Source organism: Carettochelys insculpta, chromosome 5, assembly GCF_033958435.1.
Source record: "Carettochelys insculpta isolate YL-2023 chromosome 5, ASM3395843v1, whole genome shotgun sequence".
NCBI classification, from domain to species: domain Eukaryota; kingdom Metazoa; phylum Chordata; order Testudines; family Carettochelyidae; genus Carettochelys; species Carettochelys insculpta.
Window position 1 is genome coordinate 11,475,058 of NC_134141.1, and position 23,153 is coordinate 11,498,210.

A 23,153-nucleotide genomic window follows, 5' to 3' on the forward strand; every position below is an offset into this window, starting at 1 on the left:
TTCTCCATAAACAATCCATGTTAACAGCAACACATTTTGGGATCCTGTATCATTTGTTAATGTGGTGCCTTGCATGTTCTGCTGTTTCCTTTGTTCATGTGTTTAACAGTGCCCCAAGAAGTTATTTAGAAGCAAACAGTGACTAAGGTAGGGAAAAAAAAAACCCACCCACTTATCTCCACTTCAGCATTTCCAGGTGGGCCCAATTGTTTGGGTCTATCGAATCTTTCTGGGGACCAAGCAGAGTCTAAACACACAGGATGGACAAAACAAAAAGGCAACAAAAGTGACTAGTGGTTTATAATAGGTGCCATATGTACAAAGATTAAAAAGACCAGGACTTTTCAGCTGAGAAAAAAGGAGAGTAAGGGGGTATATGATAGATGTCTCCAAAATCAAGACTGGTGTGGAAAAAGTGAATAAAGAAAAGTTATTTATTTGTTTCCATAACAAAAGAACTAGCGGTCACCATGTGAAATTAAAAAGTAGCAGGTTTAAAATTAACAAAAGGAAGTTGCCAGAGGACGATGTGAAGACCAAGACTTTAAGCGGGTTCAAAGAAGAACTAGTTAAATGCATGGAGGTTGGGTCCATCAATGGCTGTTAGCCAGAACGGGCAAGGATGGTGTCCCTACCCCGTTTGTCACAGGCTGGAAATGGATGACGGGAAAGGGATCACTTGATGGTTACCTGTTCCGTTCACTCCCTCTGGAGCATCAGGCATTGGCCACTGTTGGAAAACAGGACACTGGGCTAGGGGAACCTTCGGTCTGACCCAGTGTGGCTGTTATGTTCTAAATCCTCACCCTGCTGAAGTCAATGGGCGCTGACTCCAACGGGACCAGAATTTCACCCATCATGAGTAACAACAACAATACTAGCAAACGATGCAATAAATGATACTAACAATTCCTCTTTTCCGGAGTGCGATATAAAAGTGGTGCATTTTAATGCACAATATAGTTTCCCATTCATTAACACACCCTGGCATTCTGCCACTCCCTTTTGATTGGCCTACAGTTATTCTTCAACTGACAGAACATCTTCAGGGAAGATTCTTCCCTGCCAAGTATGGTGTGGTTTCAACAACAGCTGCCAGCACAACAAGTGCCTAACAGGCAGCACACAGTTCTGCTGAGAAGATTATTTTAGCCTGCTGAGGAATAAGATGATTTATTGTGATGTACAAAATATCATCGGGTTATTAGCTCAAAAACATTTGGTATCTCTCACAAAATGAAACACTCTATAACCCACTAACTGAGCTTCCTGGAGATTTTTTTTCCCCCACCCTAATTTAAGATGTTATGCAACAATGTTGTTGCTGCTTGTATTTATTTCTAAATGGCTATCATCACTTCTCTCTGTTTATATCAAAACACTGACTGATAATTTAGGCCTGGAACCGGTGCAGCTGCAGGACTGTAGTAGTGTGGTGTGAGTGGAAGGCAAAAACAGGGTGAGCAGTTCATGAAGTGCAACGGAACAAATCCTGCATTAATGAGAGCAATGCTGCCGAGATGATACCAGTTATATCAAAGGGTACGTCTACACTACAGAGTTATTCCTGAATGGCTTATTCTGGAGTTATTATTCCCCAATAAACTATTCCAAAAACAACACATCCACACTACAGGGAAACTCCAAACCAAGAAAACTTATCAAACAGCGTGTCCACACACAATGGACCCCGTGTTGGGTTAGAACCCCCAGAAGCACTCTTTCCAAAGAGCTCGCAGGGTGTCCACACACAAAATGCCTGCAGTGCTTACAGGGGCTCTAATCCAAAGTATATGGTCACGTCTACACTACAGTGATCTTTTAAAAGATGATCTTCCAGAAGACATTCTTTCAAAAGAGTGCGTCTGCACACAAAAAAGCAGCTCAAAAGAGCAATTTCCTCTTTTGAAAGAAAGCATCCGCACAGCCCCCCCGGCTCTTTCAAACGAATGGGCCACAGATCGAAAAATCCGGCACCATGAGGACTGCTCTTTCGAAAAAAGGCTCCACAGAGCATCTACAGGTGCTTTTTTCTGAAAGAGTCTGTTGGAAAAGGGCACTCTTGCTCATCTCAGCGAGGAAGAGGGCCTCTGAAAGAAGTGCCGTGTTTTTTCATATTTCTTTCAAAAGAACGCATTGTGTGTGTGAATGCTCTGTGGGATCTTTCCAAAAAGCCCCGGCTAGTCTGAAAGATCTTGCTAGTGCAAACGCAGACTGTGTCTTCACAGCAGTGTTATTTTGGAATAAACTGTTCTGGAATAGCTAATTTTGAAATAGCCCCTACTCCAAAATATCCATTGAGGCGCTATTCCTCATAGAATGAGGTTTACAGAATTCGAAACGACCCATCCACTACTTTGAAATAATGGTTTTGCTGCGTAGATACTTGCAAACTTATTTTGGAAAAGCTGCCGTTATTCCAAAATAACTTTGCTGTGTAGGTGTACCCTAGGAGTGCAATGAAGGCCAAAGGAGAGCATAAGCCAAACTCCTTGGTGGGTGCTGTACACTGTGTTCTCAAAAGGCTCAGTGCAAGGTGAAGGAGGACTCACGTAGCTTCAGGTCATGTTTTGCAAGGGGTCCTGGTTAGGGCAGCAAACAGCTGTCCCTCACAATGGGTGCCAGCTGAACTCTAGGGCGTGAGACTCCCTTCTTGCATGTCAAGGTTCCACCGAAGGCCATGACTCCTCAGGCATGCCCATTCTCCACCTTTGACCCACCTTCCTTTGCTTTGGTGTTCCCATCCCAAGAGTATAGGTCTGCTGCTTTCAATGTGATCCCAAAAGCAAAGATCAGATTCTGCCACCCTCGATGATACCAAGTACAGGTTGAACCTCTCTAGTCCAGCGTTGTCAGGACCTGACCGGTGCTGAACAAGAGAATTTGCCAGACCATGGGAAGACAGTATTGTCTAGCAGCACTGCCACTGCTTACAGCACTCTTACAAGATGTTTAGCAGTAAATTAGAGCTAAATAACAGCACAAAACACATAGTCAGGTCCAGTGGCTGTAAACCAACTTTATGGGACCACACAAAACTTTTAGCCAGGTGTCCAGTTATCATGGATGTGACCAACTAAACTCACGCAGGACTGACAGCCATACTAGTGAGATTCAACGTGCAGTACCTATCTCCTCAAGCAGTCCTATCAAAACAAGTAGAATTGCTCAGTTACTACTCACTGTAGGGTGGCAAAATCTAACCCGAAGGGAATGGGCATGATAGGGTCTTTCGACATTCTACTGCTCTGTTTGGGTGACTGTGATTATGGACTAATTTGCAGAGCAGCTGCACCCAGAGCTGTTATTGACTTTCATGACTGTTGACACACTGGAGGAAAGAAAAAAAAAAACAAAACAAACCCACAGTGCTTAGCTTTACTTCACCCACAAGAACCCTCACAAGAAGGCACAAAACTTTTGTGCGCCTTGCTCTGCACTAAGCAAAGACTTGCAGGATCCTGGCAGTACTATAAAAGCTAACATTACTTTCTGAATGATAGGAAGAGTTAGAGTGAAAAGGCAAGATTTGAAGATTCATTTTTTAGAACACTGAGCTCTCAAATCATTAACAAAACATAAGTATAGACTGGAAAATGGAACCACATGAGTATTAAAGCAAACCCCAAATTGCTCATTATTTAATGTTATATTGATTGAATATGCTCAGACACACTCTAGGTGCATTTATATAATGTACCGGGCTTCCTCAAGATAGGTGACCCCACTGAAGTCCTCAAAAGCAAGACAGACTCTGTACCAGGCTCTGATGGCTACTAGCTGTTTCCAGAGAGATGGGCTCTGTATTCGAGATGTTCTAACTAAGGGACTATTACCAGAAGTGCCCAGGTGACCCCCTGTGCAACTATGATGCATAGACAATGAGGAGAGGAAGAAGGAGGACCTGATATGGAAATCATTTCTTCCTCTTTTTACAATCCGCTGTCTGCAGAGTTTTGTGTTTCCACCAGAGTCGAAAACATCACTAAAATGTAAATCAACCAGGATTTGCATCTACTTATCTTACCTAGGAAATTCAGCTTCTTTTTCTAGATCCCTGTATCACACCTCCTTGTATACCGCACAGTGCTTATTACAATGCTACTGTACCCATGTGAAACCTGGGCAACATACAAGCATCATCCTGAACAATATCATCAACGCTGCCTCAGGAAAATCCTAAATATCTCTTGGGAGGATGGGCGCACAAACACTAGCATCCTGGAAGAGTCAAACACGACCAGCATAGAAGCTGTTACCATTCACCAACAACTTTGTTGGACTGGTCACGTGGTTTGGACGTCTAATCTGTGTCTCCCAAAACAGATTGTTTTCTGAGGTGCAGGAAGGACAGAGTAGCATTGGGTGCCAGAGGAAGCAATATAGAAACATGCTGAAGGGACACATGAAAGAGTACAGCCTTGGTGTTGACACTTGGGAGAACCTTGCCCAGAACCGTCCCCAGTGGAGAGTGGCAATCTGTGAGCGGGTGGCACAATTTGAGAGGTCCCACCACAGTGCAGATGAGGAGAGGCGGAGAAGAAAAGAGCGGCATAAACTGTCCCACGCCCCTCCACCAGCTACCAACACCTGCCCTTTCTGCGATAAGACCTGCAGCTCTAGAATCGGGCTGATCAGCCATCAACGGACTCACGAATAAGAAGCTGACATGAAGACGTCCTACTCATTATCAAGTGACCGCTGAGATAGATACTGCTCCTAGCATTCTAGTGCCAACCATGCTTACAGAGAAACGTATGCCTGAAGCCCATTTACAGAACAGGTATTGTTCTTATGCACCCTTGTATCATCAGTGAATGTAATTCTGGCTTAAGTGCATGTGCTCAGACCTGCCACTGGGATAGGGTAGGGAGGGCAAGGGTGGCAGTTGCACTGAGATTCAAGAGAGGGCTGGAGCCAGGGAAGCACTTCTCCATGCAGCTCTAATGGCTGGGGGTGGGGCAGAGCCAGAGCTGCACTCCAGGCAGAGTTGAGGGCTCGCTACTCCTGCCATTTCTGCCCAAGGCTTTGCCCCTGGTGCCATCCCCTCCATCTTGCCCAGAGCCTGCTGCAGCTGTCAGCCCTGCTGCATGTTTGTTTATTTCTGAGCACGAGTTAGACGGGGAGTATAGAAAATGGGGCCTTTTAAGTCTTACCAATGTCATTAACCACTTGTGTTCTTATATATGGAGAAACACATCACATCTCTCAGAACTGGGAGGGACCTTGGGAGGTCATCAAGTCCAGCCCCCTGCCCTCTTGTGATAGCTTTTCAGTTCGGCCACAGCTACACGAGCGGCTTTTCCTGGCAAAACTGGGCTTTTGTCGGAAAAACTTGAAGAGCCTCTACATGCAAAATGTGCTTTGCCGACAGTTTGTGGACAAATACCGGCACATCCGCCAGCAGCATTATACCACACTCCACTTAGGTATAACGCCTTTGTCAACAACATTCGGTAGACAGAAGAGACAGGTCGAGGCTTTGGGGCCCTTTTTTCAAACAGACAGGGCTTCCAATTCACCAGGCAGCCCTGTTTCCAGAGCTTCCAGTCAGTCATTCTGTTGAGAGAGGGCCAGGCACTCTGGCTGCTCTCTGTCAACAGAACAGATTGCTCTTTCAATCTGCTTTTATGTGGAGACGCGACCTGTCGACAGAGGCCCTACAGAGAAATCTCTTCCAACAGCGACATCGATTGACAGAGGCTTCCCGTGTGGATGTGGCATTCATGTTTAAACAAAGAATGAATTTTGGGGTGGGGAGGAAATAGTGGTAATCTTGAGCTCCACCCACACACCAGGCTGCAAAGCAGAGCTCGGTGTACTTGATATGCCAAAGCAAGAAACCACTTCCAGTAGACCCAATTGAAATGGCTATGAACACTTCATACCTCTGTAAGGTATTCCAAACCTCTATTTACACATTTCAAAGAGCTTTGCTGCCACAAAGGCTGAAGATCACTCTTGAAAGAAAGAGGAAAAAAAAACAAATTCTGCAGAAGAAGATCGTTTCCAGGAGAAAAAGTATCCACCACCAACCAACTAAATTGAACTCCTGCATTTAACAATCAAAATGATGAACACTGCATAGTTCTGAAAGGGATATTAATTCACCAGCGATTTACTTTATATTATTTTTCTCCTTCCAGCACTCCTATACAATAGAAAACCAAGCCAGAAGAAGGCCAGCCTATATGACTGGATAGTCCCCTCGAAATGGCACCACTCTCCCTGTATATTCACTAACAAATGCTGTTGTTCATCAGGCTCATACTAGTGTCTCTGGAGAAAAAAAAAAAATCCATCCCTGGTGTAAGTCCCTGGAAACTAATTTCATTACAACACAGGCTAATTTGGTCCTTTGTAACCAAGACAGAATTCCACTAAAATCATTGGAGTTTCCTGGTACCACGAGATCAGAATGAGTCCATGTGTCCCCAGCTACTTCAGTCTAATCTGTTAAAGAAGAATTTTCAGTCTGCTCTAGAAAGAGAAGCTGCCGACCTCTCTTTCATATTCAAATTTGACACATTAACACGTGGTTTGAACAGGGATGCAAATCTTCTGGGACGTTATAGTGGCTCTTTGGCATACTTGGCTTAATCTAATTCTCGACTTACCCTCGCCCCCACCCCTCTGCTCTCTGATTTGCTCACCTTGATAATTTTTTTCTGATTTGTCAACTTTGATTCCTTTCTTTGGTTCTCTGTGCCTTAAATATTGAGTCTGTTCTGGTCTGGCTATGGTCTGAAGGAGTGGGTCTGTCCCACAAAAGCTCACCTAATAAATTATTTTGTTAGTCTTTAAAAGTGCTACTTGACTGCTTTTTTGTTTTGATAGCGTATAGACTAGCACAGCTCCCTCTCTGTTATCAGTGTGGGACTGAACGCCTCCTTCAGTGTCTCAGTCTTTGTAGATAATAGTAGAGCACTTTGTATTAAACATTCACTCCACCAACTGAAAGAGTGGTAATCAGTTACAAACACCAGTTGTGACATGACCAAATTACCAGGAGTAAAGTTCATTGTCCTAATCTCTGCCCACAAACGCTTATGCTCCAAAATATCTGTTAGTCTATAAGGTGCCACAGAACTTCTTGTTGTCTTAATCTCTAAAGTCCTGGGCCCAGATGGCCAAAAAGTAGGCCCCTAATTTTTCATCTGTGCCCTGATTCCAAGCCCACTGAAGCCCACAGGAGTCTTTCCATTAACTTTTCTGGTCTTGGGGTAGGGTTTCAAATGGTTTATTCACAAATCCCAGCCTGTGGACTAGCCAGGCTTATTACTGCTCCTGTCACTTGTCTAGTGCAATAAAAAAACCCTTCAAATACCCACCCAGGCACAGTTTCCATGGAAACACAAATGACCTGTTGTGAAAAAGCCCACCACAATACAGAATATTTCTAAAGGAATTCATTCATCTCCTGTAGGTGCTGACTCCTTTCCCCACCAAGTTCTGATAAGAATGGGAGAAATACACTGAGGGTTTATCAAGATCTTTTTCTTAGAATACTTCCCTGGAGAACTTGGCACATGCAGGTAACACCACTGTGTAATATGGTGTCTGATTGCTAGAAAAGGCTGTCACCTTCTCTTCACATTTCAAACCTCTTTCAGAAATTTCTAAATGACCTGTGAAAATGCAGACTAGGCTCCATCTTAGCTTTAGGAGTGTGTCATGGTGCAAGAAAAAATGACTCTTCTGGACTGGAAATAAACCCCCTCTAAAACTAGAAGAAATACCCTGGAAAGAAACACCACTGCTCCAGGCTCTTTTCAAGATTATCTAGGTCCCACAGGGGGATTCAGAATATTGGGTTTTGTTGGCAGGAGTCCCTCATAATGTTGACAATTTGCCAGGAAATAATGACTTTCCTTAGCAAGAGGGCCTGTGAGCTCACAGCCCAGCCACCAAGCTCCTTGCAAAGATCCTAGCTCTGATAGTTGTGAGGAGTGACAATTCTATGCTTTGGATTTTCCACATTTTTGGAGGTGGTGTCTGAAAACTGCTCCTTGTAAAGAGTACAACAAAGGCATCCAACCTGGGAGAGGAGAAAGACAGCCCAGGCTTCTGTGTGTGTTAGGATTTGGGATTGATTTGTTTGTTTACTTGCTTTCTTGGTTCACATTTTGTTGTGTAGGACTCTAAAATAAATACAGAACTCCAGAAAGTGGGGTAAATTTTGTTAAAGCAGGTGGTGTCTCATTTGCAAAGGGAAACACAAAAGGGGGAGAATGGGCCCCAGCCACTTTTAAAGACAGAGCAAAACCTTGTGCAACAGAAAACAAACCAGCTGTCCCGTAGCACTTTGAAGACTAACAAAATAATTTATTAGGTGATGAGCTTTCGTGGGGCAGCCCCACTTCCTCATATGGGTTTTGCAAATACAATGGAGAAACCAACATATAGTAAATCACAAGTGACAGTCACAAGCAAGGGAGCAACAGGCCTGAAACAGCCAGGGCATCGTATGTCAAAATGGAAGCATGTTGCTAAGATGGGTAAAGAACTCCATGGTAACCTCCATTCTGACCTACTAATGTTTCATTTTCATTAACACCAAGTTCACCTATGGACATTTTGATTAAGAGAACGTCCACAGTATTGATTTATAAGATCAATATGTTGAAAATAAAATTTAATATTTTAAGCATTCTAAAAAAAGTAGCTATCAAAAAGGGGTTTTGTGGACCAACTTTAAAAAAAAAAAAAAAAGCGCTCCTGAACGTCCTCTTTTTCACACAGTTTTTCAGCTTGAGCTGAACATAAAGTTGCACATTATGTGTTTGCTGGATCAAAGTTGTCAAGTTTGCCACAGCGTGTGCTTAAGGGTCATCCATAAATGATGAAAACATGAGACACGCTTGAAAGATTTTAAAATTTTATAATTTTCTGAGTCCTCAGTTGTCAGTGTAGGTTATCTCTAGCTTCATGTGAATGTGATAAGAGGGATCAAATTCAGAGCCTGAAATTGAGATATTTTGCTTCTCTTTCTTTTTTTCCTCCCAGACAATTTGCCTCCTAAGAGAAAGTCCATATGTAGTTTGTGAAAATGGAAAAAGAATGCTATTGTCAATATACACACAAAATTCCAAACGGCAAATTCTACCTTCAGTTCCACTTACTGATATTACGAGTTTTTACTAGACTATATAAACAATACACCACCAATGCAGTTTGCTCTTATGTAAGTGAGTATCATTTCTCGCAGAGAGATTTAATTTTTCATTGTTGTTTCGTCTCTTTGACTTGCAGGATTTCTCTGACTATAATACAATTGTCTACAAACTGGAAATCTGTTCAATGGTAACCAGGATGAATTTTGTTAAAATAGACAAATTCTCAGCGGAAAGGTCATCAGTATGTTCACAGGTTTGTGTTGCCATTCAGCAGCTATTCCATTAAATATAGAGTTAAGCTTTTACAGAAAGTTAAATATAGCAGAAATGTACCACTTTTCTGCATGAGGAAACTGCTCTACACTATTACTGTATTTAACATTTTTAAATCCATAATGTTATGTTTTTATTCACAGATATTTCAAAGCTGAGCAAGTGAATTTTTAAAACAGATCTCCATCAGCGTGAAATTCTAACTAAACAGTCTTTTAAGCCTTGTAACCTTCCAGTTTCTGAATAATGGCCAGTAATATTAGACTACTACTAGCAGAAACCATGTAGGCCATACACTACAGTTTACATACGTGTCTCTCTCTTTCAAATGTCAGCCTGGAAAAAGATTTTTTTTAAATTGCAGAAGAGTACAGAATTGCAAAAAGTACTGGACATAGACGATTAATTTGTGAGCAGGCTGGTATCCAGCAGTGCATAATAGATCATATGCAGTAAGTCCCTAAAATAGTTCCCAGACAAGACTCTGAAGTTACGTGAAAAAATTAACATAAAAGCTGTCCTAGAGATGAGCCAGGATGTGAAAAGATTTACCTCCAAATTTAAAGCCAGTTAGAAAGATTGTGTAATATACCATAATCAAGGCCTAATGGATAAAAAACACTTTTAAAATATCTTTTAAATTCCATGAACAACTCTTTACTTATTTCCCTCATTGAGAAAGTACTAACCTCATCATCAGCTGTGAAAGTCCTAAGCTTTAAATTATGGGACAAATAGGAGTATGATTAAAATTATTAAATTTGGTTCTGTGGAAGTGTACAAGGGCCACAGACAAGATTGAGACATTACTGTGATCCCTGCAGTCTAATCTACAGCCAATCTTGCTTTTGGCAGAATTCATTAAGGGAGAAACTCAGAACCCTGCACCACCATGAGCAGCACACACAAGTACCAGAAGTTTTTGGAAGGGTGGAGAATGCGTTGGCCTTTGTAGAAGGATCAGCAGAACCCAACACGGGCCTGTGTTAGTAAGTACAAATTTCAGTCTGTCGCAGATTATTTTACATTGGATCAAAAAGCTGTGGGTGCTCAGTAGCTGTGAAAGATCACACCACTTCAATGAGAACCTGATCCAGTGCCCACTGAAGTCAATGGAAATGCTCCCATTGATTTTAATGGGTGTTTGGTCTGGCACCAAAGGCCAAGGTTTTTTGAAGTATTTAGGCCCAGATTCTCAAAGGGATTTAAGCGACTAACTCCCATGAAACCAAAGTCCTTCTTGAGAATCTGGGGCTTAGACATCAAAAGATGCAATTAGGCTCTTAGTAGGCTTTTCAGAAGTGCACGTTGGGCCCACAATTCCCTGTAACGCCTGGTGCTAAAAATGACTAACTACAGATTTCAATCCAGAAAACCCTGTTTGAAAGATCTGGCCCAGGGAGCCAACAGGCCTGCCAACCCACTGGGCAAGGTGGGGGAGGTGCCTCCATACTCCCAGAAAGGGTGTGGCCTCACATGGAAGGGGCTGGTCTAGAGCAGGAAGCCCTCGGAGAGGCCGCAAGTAAACCATAGCAGTCCTCTGGCAGTGATTTAAAAGACCCAGCGCTCTGTCACCGCTAGGTCCCCGGGCAATTGTCACCTTCCTCCCTGCCCCCATCCCCCCATTGGGGAGCTTGGATCTGGCCAAAGGACGGCACCTTCAAATATTTATGCCCACAGAATTCCCATTTGAGTCACTGGGACATGTGGATGCACTAGGAATGCAGGGTTGGAACACATCCAAGATCAACCAATCCAGAGCCTCACCCAACGGACCCGACAACCACTCCAGACCCCTGGGCAAGTGGGAGGGAAGCCCTGGATACACACTCCGGGAAGGGGCAGGGCTGAGAGCAGTTGTTCCTCAGCACAGCCTGCCCCACGGTACTCCTCCCCACTCCCAGCACTGCCTGGAGCATACCACATAGTGCCCTAAAAGCAGTGCAGGGCACCACAGTATCAGTCTGCAGGCAATCTGAAGGGCTTGGGGCTCTGGGTGCTGCCACTGCCACTGGCCCCAGGTCCTCTGTAAATCACTGAGCCCCCTTCCACCCCCACAAGGCCCTAGCAGTGGGCCTGGCCTCACCCTATGTGCCTTTAACACCTGCATTTAACTGTGGTTAGCCATTTTATGATGGCCTGCAGAGCATGTCTACAATAGAGACTCAGGAATAGGAACACTAGTGAATAAAGCTCTAGTGACTCTTTGAAGATTTATTCTTCTCATAGGTGAGACAAATAGGACTCAGAATAACCCACAGCTTGTGCTGTTAAACTTACCATTTATCTTTCAGCAGCTCAGGTGAGGTAATTGTGCCCGACTGGCTAATCAGGTGCATTTGCACATATATTTACCCAATTTGTGCACACAGCTGGTGTAATTCTTCATGTAAATTAAATGGACAATTGAACATGCTTTTTGTGCAGCTAACCTGTCTGAATAGCTAATTAGGAATTAAATTTGAATCTGAGTCTTAAGTATTTTCCATGGATACACTAAAGAAAAAAAAAGAATCAGCGTCGTGTAAGTATCCACAGTGGTAGCAGTGCATAAGTGGAACACAAAATAGGTCCTGGCACTCTTCTCTACATTTTCTCAAACTTCTCCCTTTTTGTTTATTGGTTTTTCACAAGAATGTATATCTCCCCTCAGATTCCAGAGGGAAGCAGAGAAATCAGCACCCATAGTTACTGTTATAAAGGGGCATCAGCTATTATATATTTTAAAAGTTTTTACTGACACAAGGATGCACTGTCTTTCAATACACTATTTACTAGACCTCTAGTAAACCACATCAGTGGGCTCCGTTTGTGGGTGGGTGGAAAATCAGGTCAGTTTTCTTACAAATGCAGTTTCTCTGCACTGGAAGCCACTAGAAAACAGCAGATGGCAAAATTTCAATAGCGGTCCTTAAATGATGTTTGCAAAATGCATGTGTGTGTAGGTAAACAACAGGCACCGCACTGGGCATGCTGGCGTTCATGATGTGTCAGAAAATGTTTATTTGGTAATTACAACTCTCCATTGTGTGCCTGATCCTGCACATTTTAAAGTACAGGTTCAACCTCTCTACTCCCGCACCCTCGGGACCTGACTGGTGCTGAATGGCGAGAATTTGCCAAACCCCAGGAGGTCAGTATCACCTAGCACACTACGAAACACTTCCACTGCTTACCAGGCTCTTCAGATAGCTATCCTAGTCTATAGCTTCACAAAACAAAGCAAGCCGTCCTGTGGCACCTTAATGACTAATTTTATTTATTAGGTAATGAGCTTTCATGGATAAGACCCAATTCTGAGGAAGTGGGTCTTACTCATGAAAGTTCATTACCTAATAAATATAATTATTAGTCTTTGAGATGCTACAGGATGGCTTGCTTTGTTTTGTGGGCTCTTAGAAGACAGCTGGGGTACATTACAGCTAAACAACAGCACAGACCACAGAGAGCCAGGACTGGTGGTTGTCGACAAAATTTATGGGACCATGGGAAGGTGGTTGTCCAGCTAACTAAATTCAAGCTGGATTACAGATGTTGCTGGATGAGAGTGCGCCAGACTAGAGAGGTTCAACCTATGCTGCTGTATGTTCATTTTCCAGACAATTCAGCAGCTTACTTTTGAGCAACTTAAGTCTAATCACTCCCAGTGCCTCGCAAAATTATGGTTAGGGAGAATCATATTGCTCAAAAAGCAATAGAGATGAGGCCACTAAAATATACAGAGCCCATTTGTAGACATATAAATTTGAATATCTGGCAGCTGACCAGAATTCTGACTGGAGTCATCTCTGACCACTGAGCTCCCCCACTGGCATAGCAGCATCTTCACTGATGCACTGCAGCTGCGTCACTGGAACTTTAAGTACAGTCCTGCCCTTAAATTGTAAGCTCTTAGGGACAGGGTCTGTCTTCTTGTCCTATCTGTACAGCACCTAGGACAACAGAACCCTTGTCCATGACCGAGGCTCCCAAGTGCTGCAGCAGTATGAATAAATAATAAACACAATTGCAATGTATTGTTTTGTCTTAGAGTGTAGGCAGAGGCTTTGAAAAGTTCTTTAGCCACGTGAGCCCTGAGCATAAAAACTGTAAGAAATACCAAGTAGGATTCCTCACTGCCTTGTTCCTGCTACAGTCACTGACACCAGTGCAAAGGGGGGACAAAATGCTACAGAATTAGAATGGCATCATTTTACATCTACTTTCCATGAGTGTCAAGAGCCACGCAAGGGGCAATGTCTGGGAGAGACAGACCCACTCCATTTGACACCTGGCCTCCTCTCACCCCCACAAATTGCGATGAAAGTATTTATGCTGGTATTAAAGAGGAACCCGATTGGGATGGGCTATTACAATTCATACACCATGGCAGATGCCTCTAGCAAGGCTTTGTTTAGTTTCAGGGCAACACTGCCTTGTCAACATGTGCTAACATTCTGACAGCACGTGTGTGTTTTCAGTAGCATGTCACAGGACTGGGGAACCATTGCATCTTCAGTGGTGATCCTGTATGTCTAGGCAGTAAATGGCAAAATATGGTGCAGAGCTCAAAGCAGTGGTTTTGTTTTAAAAAAAAGGAACCAGTGCAGCTCCTTGCCTCCCTTCACTTCCCATGGCTGGGGCTGCCAGTGGAGCGGCGGGAGGCTCCCACCCCATTTTGCCGTGGGGTGTGGGGACTCTTTTGCCCAGCCCCATGGCAGCATCCCGGCCCCCATGCTGCTGCAGGACTGGGGAGGAGGGGGCTCTAGCTCCCAGCTCCCCTCTGCCATGGAGCTCAGACTCCAGCCCCCACGCTGCTGTAGGACTGGTGGAGGGTTTCCAGCTCCCAGCTCCCGCCTGCCATGGGGCTCAGAATCCCAGCCCCCACACTGCTGTGGGACTGGCGGAGGCTCCAGCTCCCAGCCCTGCTCTGAACAGTCCACTGAATCAGTGCATACCATCACAAAAAAGAGAACTGGTTTGAAGACATCACAGTTCCACAAAGTCTCTTCTCTCACAGTGGCTTTGCTGGAGTGCAGAATTTAAGAACTAATATCATTTCACAGCTAGATGAAAGAGCAATATGCCTCCCTCCAAAAGTTATATTGGAATTAATGACAATCTTTGTCATAGCATTAAAACAAAAAAGTAGTCAAGTATCACTCTAAAGACTAACAAAATAATTTATTAGGTGAGCTTTCGTGAGACAGACCCACTTCTTCAGACAATAGCCATACGAGAACAGAGAAGGGGGTCTGTCCCACGAAAGCTCGCCTACTAAATTATTTTGTTAGTCTTTAGAGTGATATTTGACTGCTTTTTTGTTTTGATAGTATATAGACTAGCACGGCTTTCTCTCTGTTACTAGTCATAGCATAAAGAGGGCCTAAGAAATTATGCTATAGAAACAGAGTTAGTACAAAACACAGCGAGAACACGTTTTGGTTTCCAGCCTTTTTAAAGCAAATTTTATTTTAAACTGGTGCGATCGGCAACTTCCACAAATCACCCTTTCAGATTAAACCACTTTGCTATGCCCCCCCCCACCACCACACACACACTCGTGTGCTCTGAGGCATTACTTCTGACAAAGTGCAAATGCTATTGTAATTACATCAGTTTGTCACTAAACTACTGATAATTATCAATGAAAACAACCCCGTTGAAACACTGCTCTGAAATGCTTTTTAAAATGCAATCCCAGTTGCCAAGTTCTGGCATCCTGAATACTGTTTGCAAACAACTAGAGCTGGCACAGGACATACGTGGCACATTTCCATGTGCCAGTCTAGCCTACTGCATTCCAAGGAGTCCTACTAAAGGCAACATCTTAGGACCCCACTGCCTCTTTCAGGACTGCCAAAGAGGCAGAGGAGGGAGGGGACAAATTTAAGCCCTGTTGGGGGTTCCTGTGGAGCCTTACCCAAGCAGGCCAAAAGAAAATATGAGCTGTCTTGTCCCTTTCCCAGCTGATACAGCTCACATTTTGGTCAATTAACTCCAACATGTCTCTGGTATGGAGGAATAATTCCACACACCCCATTGTTTTCTCTCTCTAGAGCCCTCTGCTGGCACACACCCTCAGGTGACTCTGTCCCACAAGGGCAGTTCCTCCAAACAAAGACTCACTGTAACTTCCTGTTTCTCATGCTCTGGATTGTCCCCTTGTCATGGTGAGCCGGTTTGCCTGTTCGTATGCACAGCACAGCAGATGAAAAGGAAGAGAAAGAACTGATCAATTGCCTGCTGCGTTCAAACTATGTTCATTCCCGCGCACCCCACCCTCGAGACAATCTGGATCCTGGTTTTTGGCCCCAAAGTGGAATCCGATCTCAGAGGGGTTTCTATGGCTTCTTCTTACACTCCCAAAGAACCCATTCTTGGTCATGCTTGCTAAAATGACACATTTAGAGAGCGGCCTTTACCAACCACCAGAGAGAGCCATTTAAAAAACTGGGCCCTTTCCACAAACGGAGACCTGCTAACTCAGCCACGCAGCGTGCTGCTTTCCCAACATGCAGAAAGTGGATCTCTCTTTACTGTCACTCCCATTGGTTTTCCTGCAGTAAGACTCCATGAAGCTTCTCCTGATTTAGCTGTCTGTAAGGGAGACTGGAATCAGCTCAACAGTTTCATTGACCATGTGAACCTTTCCTCACATTTCAGAGTCCAAATGTTCTCTAAATATCCTGCAACTGACTAGACCCCTCTCTGTTGGAGGGCACCTTCACTTCACACACTCCAACAATTAATTAGCCTGTACTGACCCTTGCATAGTTGCTTAGGCGCTGGATATACTTTAAGGCTTGCTGGTCTTACATTCTACTGTTCTCTATTTTATGACCTACTTTACTTTGACCTTTTGTAAATAGAGCAAACCATGTTAAACTCAGATCTAAAGTCACACCCTCATCCATCTGAGATTGGAACCCAATCCTAAAGTTTAAAGCAAGCACGCTTCTTGTTGAATTCAAGGGAAATTCAGCCTGCTTAATATGGCAGATAGGGACACAGGCCACAGGAGAAATGGTTCTAAAATGAACACGTGCAAAAATAAAGCCATGTAGAGCATTTTGAAAGGCTCTGGGTTTAGAATAACTGTTGAGCTGAAGATTAATTCACCAAAACCAAAAAGGCAACAAATTAAAAACTCTTGCCTGTTGACTTTTAGAAGACAATAGATAGGAAGGGTCTTTCTAACTGTCGTTATCCCTATCTACAACACAGCTGTGTGAGGTAAACACTTCACAGCTGAGAACAGCATGCTCAATAAACAAAAATACAGGAAAGGCTTCTCAATGTTGGCTTTCAGTATATAAACTAAATAAATGGGGTGAAGTAAGTGGGCTGCTTAGAGCAAACATTTTCTCAAACCAGCATATTCCAAAGGCAAGGATGTGGCCGGAGCGCACGGTTTCAAATGGTGCTGCATAGACCACTCTGGCCTGCCCTCCCCTGGAATGCTTGGACTCCACTGAAGTCAATGGAGCAGCCTTCATTTGCAGCTGGAGAAAGTGTGGCACATTGTTTTGAGTCCAGACTCACTGATAGGAGTAGCAATAGGAACAGTTGCCCCCATGTGTGGCCTTTCAAGGGGGCTGCCAAAATTACAGCGGCAGCAGCTGGAGCTTTCAGCCTCTTGGAATTGCCACAGCAACCAGCCCTGTGCTGCATGCCGTGGGAGGGAATGGGGTGGGGGACCTGGCACTGCCATGCTGAGGGCCAAAAGCCATGGACCCTGCCCCTTCTACCATTGGTCCCACCCCTTCCAGGGTGTGCATCCAGGCCCCTTCCTACTTTGCCTGTGGCTCTTGCTGGGAGTCGGAGCATAATCTACTGCTGGACAAAATGTGCAGTTGTAATTGAGAACCCAAAAGTAGAAGATGAGGTGATGGGGCATACCTTTATGAACAGGACACAAATGGACTATGCTTCATGAAAGATACTTTGTGAGACAGATCATGGGAAAAAAAGACTGTAATCCACTGAATATGATTATCCCACTTGTTAGCATGTATCATCCCTGGGTTTGAAGTTAGAAATATGAAATATACTAGTGTAGTCATGCTAAGTGAGGGCCACTAGTCATACTTGGGGAACGACAGCTTTGCTGGATCTGAGGGCAAGGTATTGGGGGGTGGAAGGGAGAGACACCACTCTGCACTTCCAGACAGCCCTTAGCACCTCCCCCTCCCCGTCAGCAGGCCTGGTAGCAGTCAAGGACCTTAATGGCTCAATACTCAGGACAACGATCTGTGAATAGACTTGTTTTCTCTGTAAGCTTGGAAGGAGGGGCTATGGTGGCTCTACCAAGACATGATGATATCACCTTATGCTGGGATACATCTTGGATACTGCATTTTTTCCACGAAAGAGCAGAAGGAAGGTATAGGTTGAACACAAAGGATTCCCACCTCTTACAAAACCCATTCAGGGATGGCAGGGGGTGAGATAATCCAGCTCCCACAGGAGACCTGATGATGCCAACCAAGTTGGCTGCTGGAAACATCTAAGACTGAAGTGGGGTAAGGGCTAGGCCCAAGCTGGAAGGCTTTCCAGTCTGTAAAAGAAGCTTATTAAGACAACTTTGAAGGTGAGCTATTACATGAAACCAGTTTCTCCATGTATTAATCTTTGCTTGCATGTTCCATTTTATTTTGTTTAGTAACCTACATTGTTTGGTCTGCTATCATTTATGACCACATAAATCTTACCTTTTATAGTAAACAAAACTGATGTTATCGAGCAATGCATCCAGGATGAGTAACTGTTACTGGGCACAGGGGAGTTAAGGAGTCTATGCACATCTTGCTCTACGTTGAGAAAGAGGACAAATTTAATGAGCTTATACTGTACAGATCTCAGACAGATTGATCTAGGGTTCCACTCCCACAGGGGTTGTGTACTTGAATGCTAGGAAAAGGTCTTGCGCTGTGCTGCTTTCAATGCGTTTGCAGACTGGAGAGGCAGGGGTCCTCTCCCTCAGTTTGTTTTGCAGAATGCTAGTTTGTCAGACTCTATAAGCAAGGTATGGCTGGGAGGGGGGCAAGCTGTCAGCATAAAGAGGCTCAGTGGGGTCTCTGGCAGAACAAGAAGCTTTCACAGCATATATCCACCCCACCACACTCTGATTCTCAAGCCTTCCACCCACATCTATTCCCATGTGGACTTTTAAAATGGATTTTCTTATTTGACGCGTGCAGTGCTGTTTTAGCCCTAACAATCCCAGGATATTAGTGAGAGAAGATGAGTGGAGTGATATCTTTTATTGGACCACTGCAGAATGACCCACCTTGTCTTCCTTATGCGCATAATTCAAAACAAATACAGAACCGCATTCCTGCCAAAGGAAAACTGTGCTACCACAAATCACAGTCATATCGCAGCTGTGCGCTCTATATGCTGAGCTAAACAAGGTTGTCTGTTTTTTTTATTACTCTGTATTTACATGTTTGTTTACCAACCCGATTGCTTCCTCTGACCAAGGATTTAATCAATGCTGAAGTCACAAGTTAAGGTTGTACCATATACTGAAGGAAAGTCAGGAAAATGAAACGTAAGGAAGGAATGTCAGCAGAAAGCCCCAAAACTGAACTTATTAAAATTACATCAAGCAAGAAAACAATGCTTATAGCATAGTGCTAAGTGCCTGCCAATGAAAACAGAGGACAGGATGATGTGTCTTGGTATAGTTTGTGTGACTACATACATATATGAATCCTATGGAAAAGCTGAACTTTTCTCTAACAATGAGCATATTGAAAAAAGTTCAAGAATCCACCTGAACATTCGTTAATCAGATTTCAGTGATGCTAATCCAAACTGACAATTCCTAAGTATCTTTATCATACCCTTCATCAGAGTGTTTGAGGGCATCAAATCACTATTGAGTTGATCATTCTACCTCTGAATGGGGAACTGAGGCATGGAGAGATTACATGAGCTGCCCAAAATGGCATTAAACACCTCTGCCAAAGGCAGGATGAAACTAGATCTCTTCTGTCCCAGCCCAATGCTTTAATAAAACACATCCTTCTTTTTGTAAAACCATCGCAGAATACTTTACTCCAGCCCCTGAGTGTCAGGGGCACAAGATGTGAGGAACTATCTGCCCCAGAACGTAGTGGGACTGAAACCTCTATGCTGAGGCTGCTCTGGTCCTACCAATCCCCCAGGGATGAATGGAGGATGAAAGTTAATGGAAACTTTGGCTGCCCTCTCCACTGCTCCCAATGCCAGGTCCCCCAAAAAGTCCTGGAGATGGGAGTGCTATGGCACACAGCAAGGGCACAAGTCAAGCCCCACGCAATCACAGCAGAATCACATTTGTTTCACTGCACACCTATGGAAGGAGAAAGGAATTATCTTTAGAGAGTAACAGGCGGTCCACAGAGATCTGCAGCTCGGTTGCCTTGTTGCATCCCAAGCATGCATGGCATGACCGAGCCTCAACTCGCAGAAAGCTCTCTTGTGAGCAAATAGATGTAACATACTTGAGCAGTGTGTAATATATTTGCTGCTTGAGTCACACTTGCTTCCCGAAGAACAAGAGCCCTGGCAAAACCTAATAAACACTGGGCCAAACCTGGTGCTAGTTCATACCCTATCGTATTCAGCTCTGTCATTTGATTGATGGCAGAGGTGCAAGTGAGGATAGAATTTGGCTAAAGACACATGAACAGGATTTGTCAATACCCCTCGCTTCACCCTGCAGAAGGTTAGTGTTTCTCTCAGAGCAGTATGTGCACAGCCATACTTAGGAATACCTTGGTATTACTTGCAGAATTTATCCAAGAAATTGCGTGTATGAAGACTTAATGATTGCCCTTGATGATTGTTTCCAGCTGAGCTTCTCCATTAATTCTGGCGAATAATCTGGCACCATGACTATTTTCACTCCTAGCAGCCAGGTCCACGGCCTCAAAACCTGTTCAACGGCAACCGTCGGCAAGAGTCTCTCAGCCTACTTCATCCTCTGCTTGTTCAACAGAGTCCCTTATGCACGTGTTAGACAAGTACTGAGGGGAAAATAGGACATGTGTTCTAACTTAACCATACTCCTTCCTTAGCACAGAGCCATTAGCTAGATAAGTTAGGATATGGTCTACTTTAACATTATGCATGAGTGTGCCCCATGCATTTAAAATTAATCCCCTCCTTCTCCTTCCCTGGCAGCAAACAGAAGCCTTTTCCTTTTCTCCAGCTGTCTCAGGTGTCTTACTGACTCACATACACTTGGCTGCTGGAGGATAAATGGCCAGGCATGACCCTCAGCTCAAAGGTGCCCGAGTTTAGCTGCACTCAATAAAGCATGTTATATAGTGGCGTTTTTGCTCACCTACCTGATGTGCCATTGTTTTTTCTGGGTTTGCCCCAAATCCACTTCACATACCCCTACTTCTTAATGATGTAGTTTCCTAGGCTACGTCTACACTAGAAGATAAATTCAAATTTATTAAAAATCGATTTTATCATGCCTTTTTTAAATTCGATTTTGAGTATCCTCACTTTCCACAGGCTCCCAACAAATTTGACATATTGCTTCCACACTGTAATCACCAAACATTGACTGTTGCAGCAGTGCATTGTGGGAACCCATCCCTCAGTCCCGCATTCTGCGCAGGGAGCCAAGTGGAGTAGCACTGTCAGTTTTCCGGGTCCCCGCAGCATGCAGGACCTGGGAAACTGACAGTGCAGCAGCCCTGGTCAGTTTCCTGGCTCCCACTAGTAGCGGGGAGCTGGGAGACAGGTGCAGCATGTAGCTTTGTGGGATACATACAGGACACTTGTGGAGGCTAATAAATTCGAATCAAAGACATGGCACTTCCACACTAGCCTTTATTCAACATTTTAAACTGAAGATTGATGCTATACCCATCCATTAATATTGACAATTTGTTATTGATATTAGGGCAGACTAAAATCGACCTAATGACATTTACAGTGAAAACGATGACATTTTAATTTCGAGCTAACTCCTTTAAATTCGATTTTATCTTGTAGTGTAGACACAGCCTTACGCACCTCTTCTCCAAAGAGAGAGCTGCACTTGGCCCCCAGGAGCCTGTGAATGTTACTTCATACTCTCACCAGAACAAGCCATCACGCCCAGCCTCAGGGCAAGGCAGTTTCATTGGACAGGCCGCCTTCAGGGCCCCACACACCAATCAATTTTAGTATCTGCCACCCACTAGTGGTGTCAGCTTGCAGCCTTGGGCCCTGCACCCTGGCCCAGTCCTGCTCAACTGGCTCTATGAGTTGCTAATGAGGTATTTAAGGTTACAATCTTCTCTGTTGTATGTTCTCTGCTTCCACAATGTTCCTAGCTTCCCTAAGCACTAGGGAAGGAGTGTGGATTTACGTGTGGCAAGTTATCACGAGACAGCTGGGGCACCACCCAGTAGCTGTTCACACACAACATGTATTACATTTTTGTACCACTTGTTCCTTCGCAGATGGTTTAAGGTTTTTCCACGTTTTTCATTGTTGTTGTTGATGTTACTGGAACCGCCCTCGTGATGGAGACAGACAGACTTGACCCACAAATCTGCCTGGCCGCATCTACACAAGCAAGTTCTTTTGGAAAATCAGGCCCTTTTTTGAAAAGGTATGCGGAGCATCCACACACAAAACGCGCTCTTTCAAGTTTTTTTTCTAACTTGTTTTGCTCTGTATGGAGCTGCACAAGTTTTACCAAGGCTTCCATAAATCACGCATTTTGAATTTGAGCCTGCCTGATGGCAGTGGCTCATATGGGAGAAGTCACACATATTTTTCCTGTGTCCGTCATTGGCTCAACCTACCCCTTGTGATTAGAAGTGTCAGCCTAGCTCTGCAGAAGTCATTTTCTGGTAATTATGGAGATCAGATGCAATTTAGTCGTGCTCTCTGATTCAGGTAGAAGAGCTAAAGGAAACTCGTTTTCTCTCGCCTTCATGTTTGTCTGGCTGGCCTAGTACATTGTCCCTTCTGCAATTCCCCATTTATAGGGAACTGTCTCGTTATTAATTTATATTTTAGTTCATGTAAGAATTCTAGCCCAGTTTTACAGGGGGAAATTGGTTTCCTTAAATCAGAGTTCCGTTCCATCAGTAAATCAGAAAACCAGTGTGTCAAAGCCAGGCTTCAACAGAGAGGCTCAGTCACAGGAAAAATGTTTATTAAAATGCAAACATTTTCACCGTTCTGAAGTGTGAACTTGGACAGGTTTGCACAGCGTAAAGAAAACGCATCACAGAACCACCTCGATTCCTGCCGTTACCTGATAGTACCTATTTTCTGACAGGTAGAAAGGAAAGGTAGCTTTGTGGTTACATGGTCTTGCAAGGCAAGTACTGATCGAATCCCCTACTCTGCCACATTTGACCTTGGGCAAGTCACTTTGTCTCTCTGAGCCTCTGGTCCCCATCTATAAAATAAGGGACATAGTTCTGTGTTACAAAGGGTACTGTGAGGATAAACACATTAATATAGATGATGTATGCCCATACTCTAATGAGAGAAGACATACAAAAACCTAGCTAGATAATTACGCATTAAATAATTTAGTAGAAAATGCTAGTATTTTGGTTATGAGAATCTGATTCAATATTTTTCTTTTGCACAAGGAAGATCTAAACCCCGGTACAATAAGTCTCTCTTCAAATGTCCTCTTCTGTTTGTGCTTTTGAGGTACAATCCCTGGAATTTTAAGCCCACACCTCCACTGGATACAGCCCAGAAGCATGTGCCTATGAAGAGGTCTTTACTCACACAACCTCTAACTTCCCTGCTGTTTCATGACTT

At 43.9% G+C, this 23,153-nt stretch overlaps 1 protein-coding gene across 4 annotated transcripts in view; it reads right to left on the reverse strand.

Annotated features, from left to right (window-relative positions):
- LOC142013372 (uncharacterized protein KIAA1958-like) overlaps positions 1-23,153 on the reverse strand; it is a 125,759-nt gene that overhangs the window by 82,082 nt on the left and 20,524 nt on the right. Inside the window, exons 1-2 of one of the 4 annotated variants that reach the window (XM_074994671.1) lie at positions 18,083-18,170; positions 15,498-15,555 (exon numbers count right to left, since the gene is read on the reverse strand). The exons of the other annotated variants lie outside the window; for them this stretch is intronic. The gene's annotated coding sequence lies outside the window, so the exon portion shown is untranslated. Of the gene's footprint in view, positions 1-15,497; positions 15,556-18,082; positions 18,171-23,153 lie in introns of those variants that run through there. 4 annotated transcript variants of the gene reach the window in all.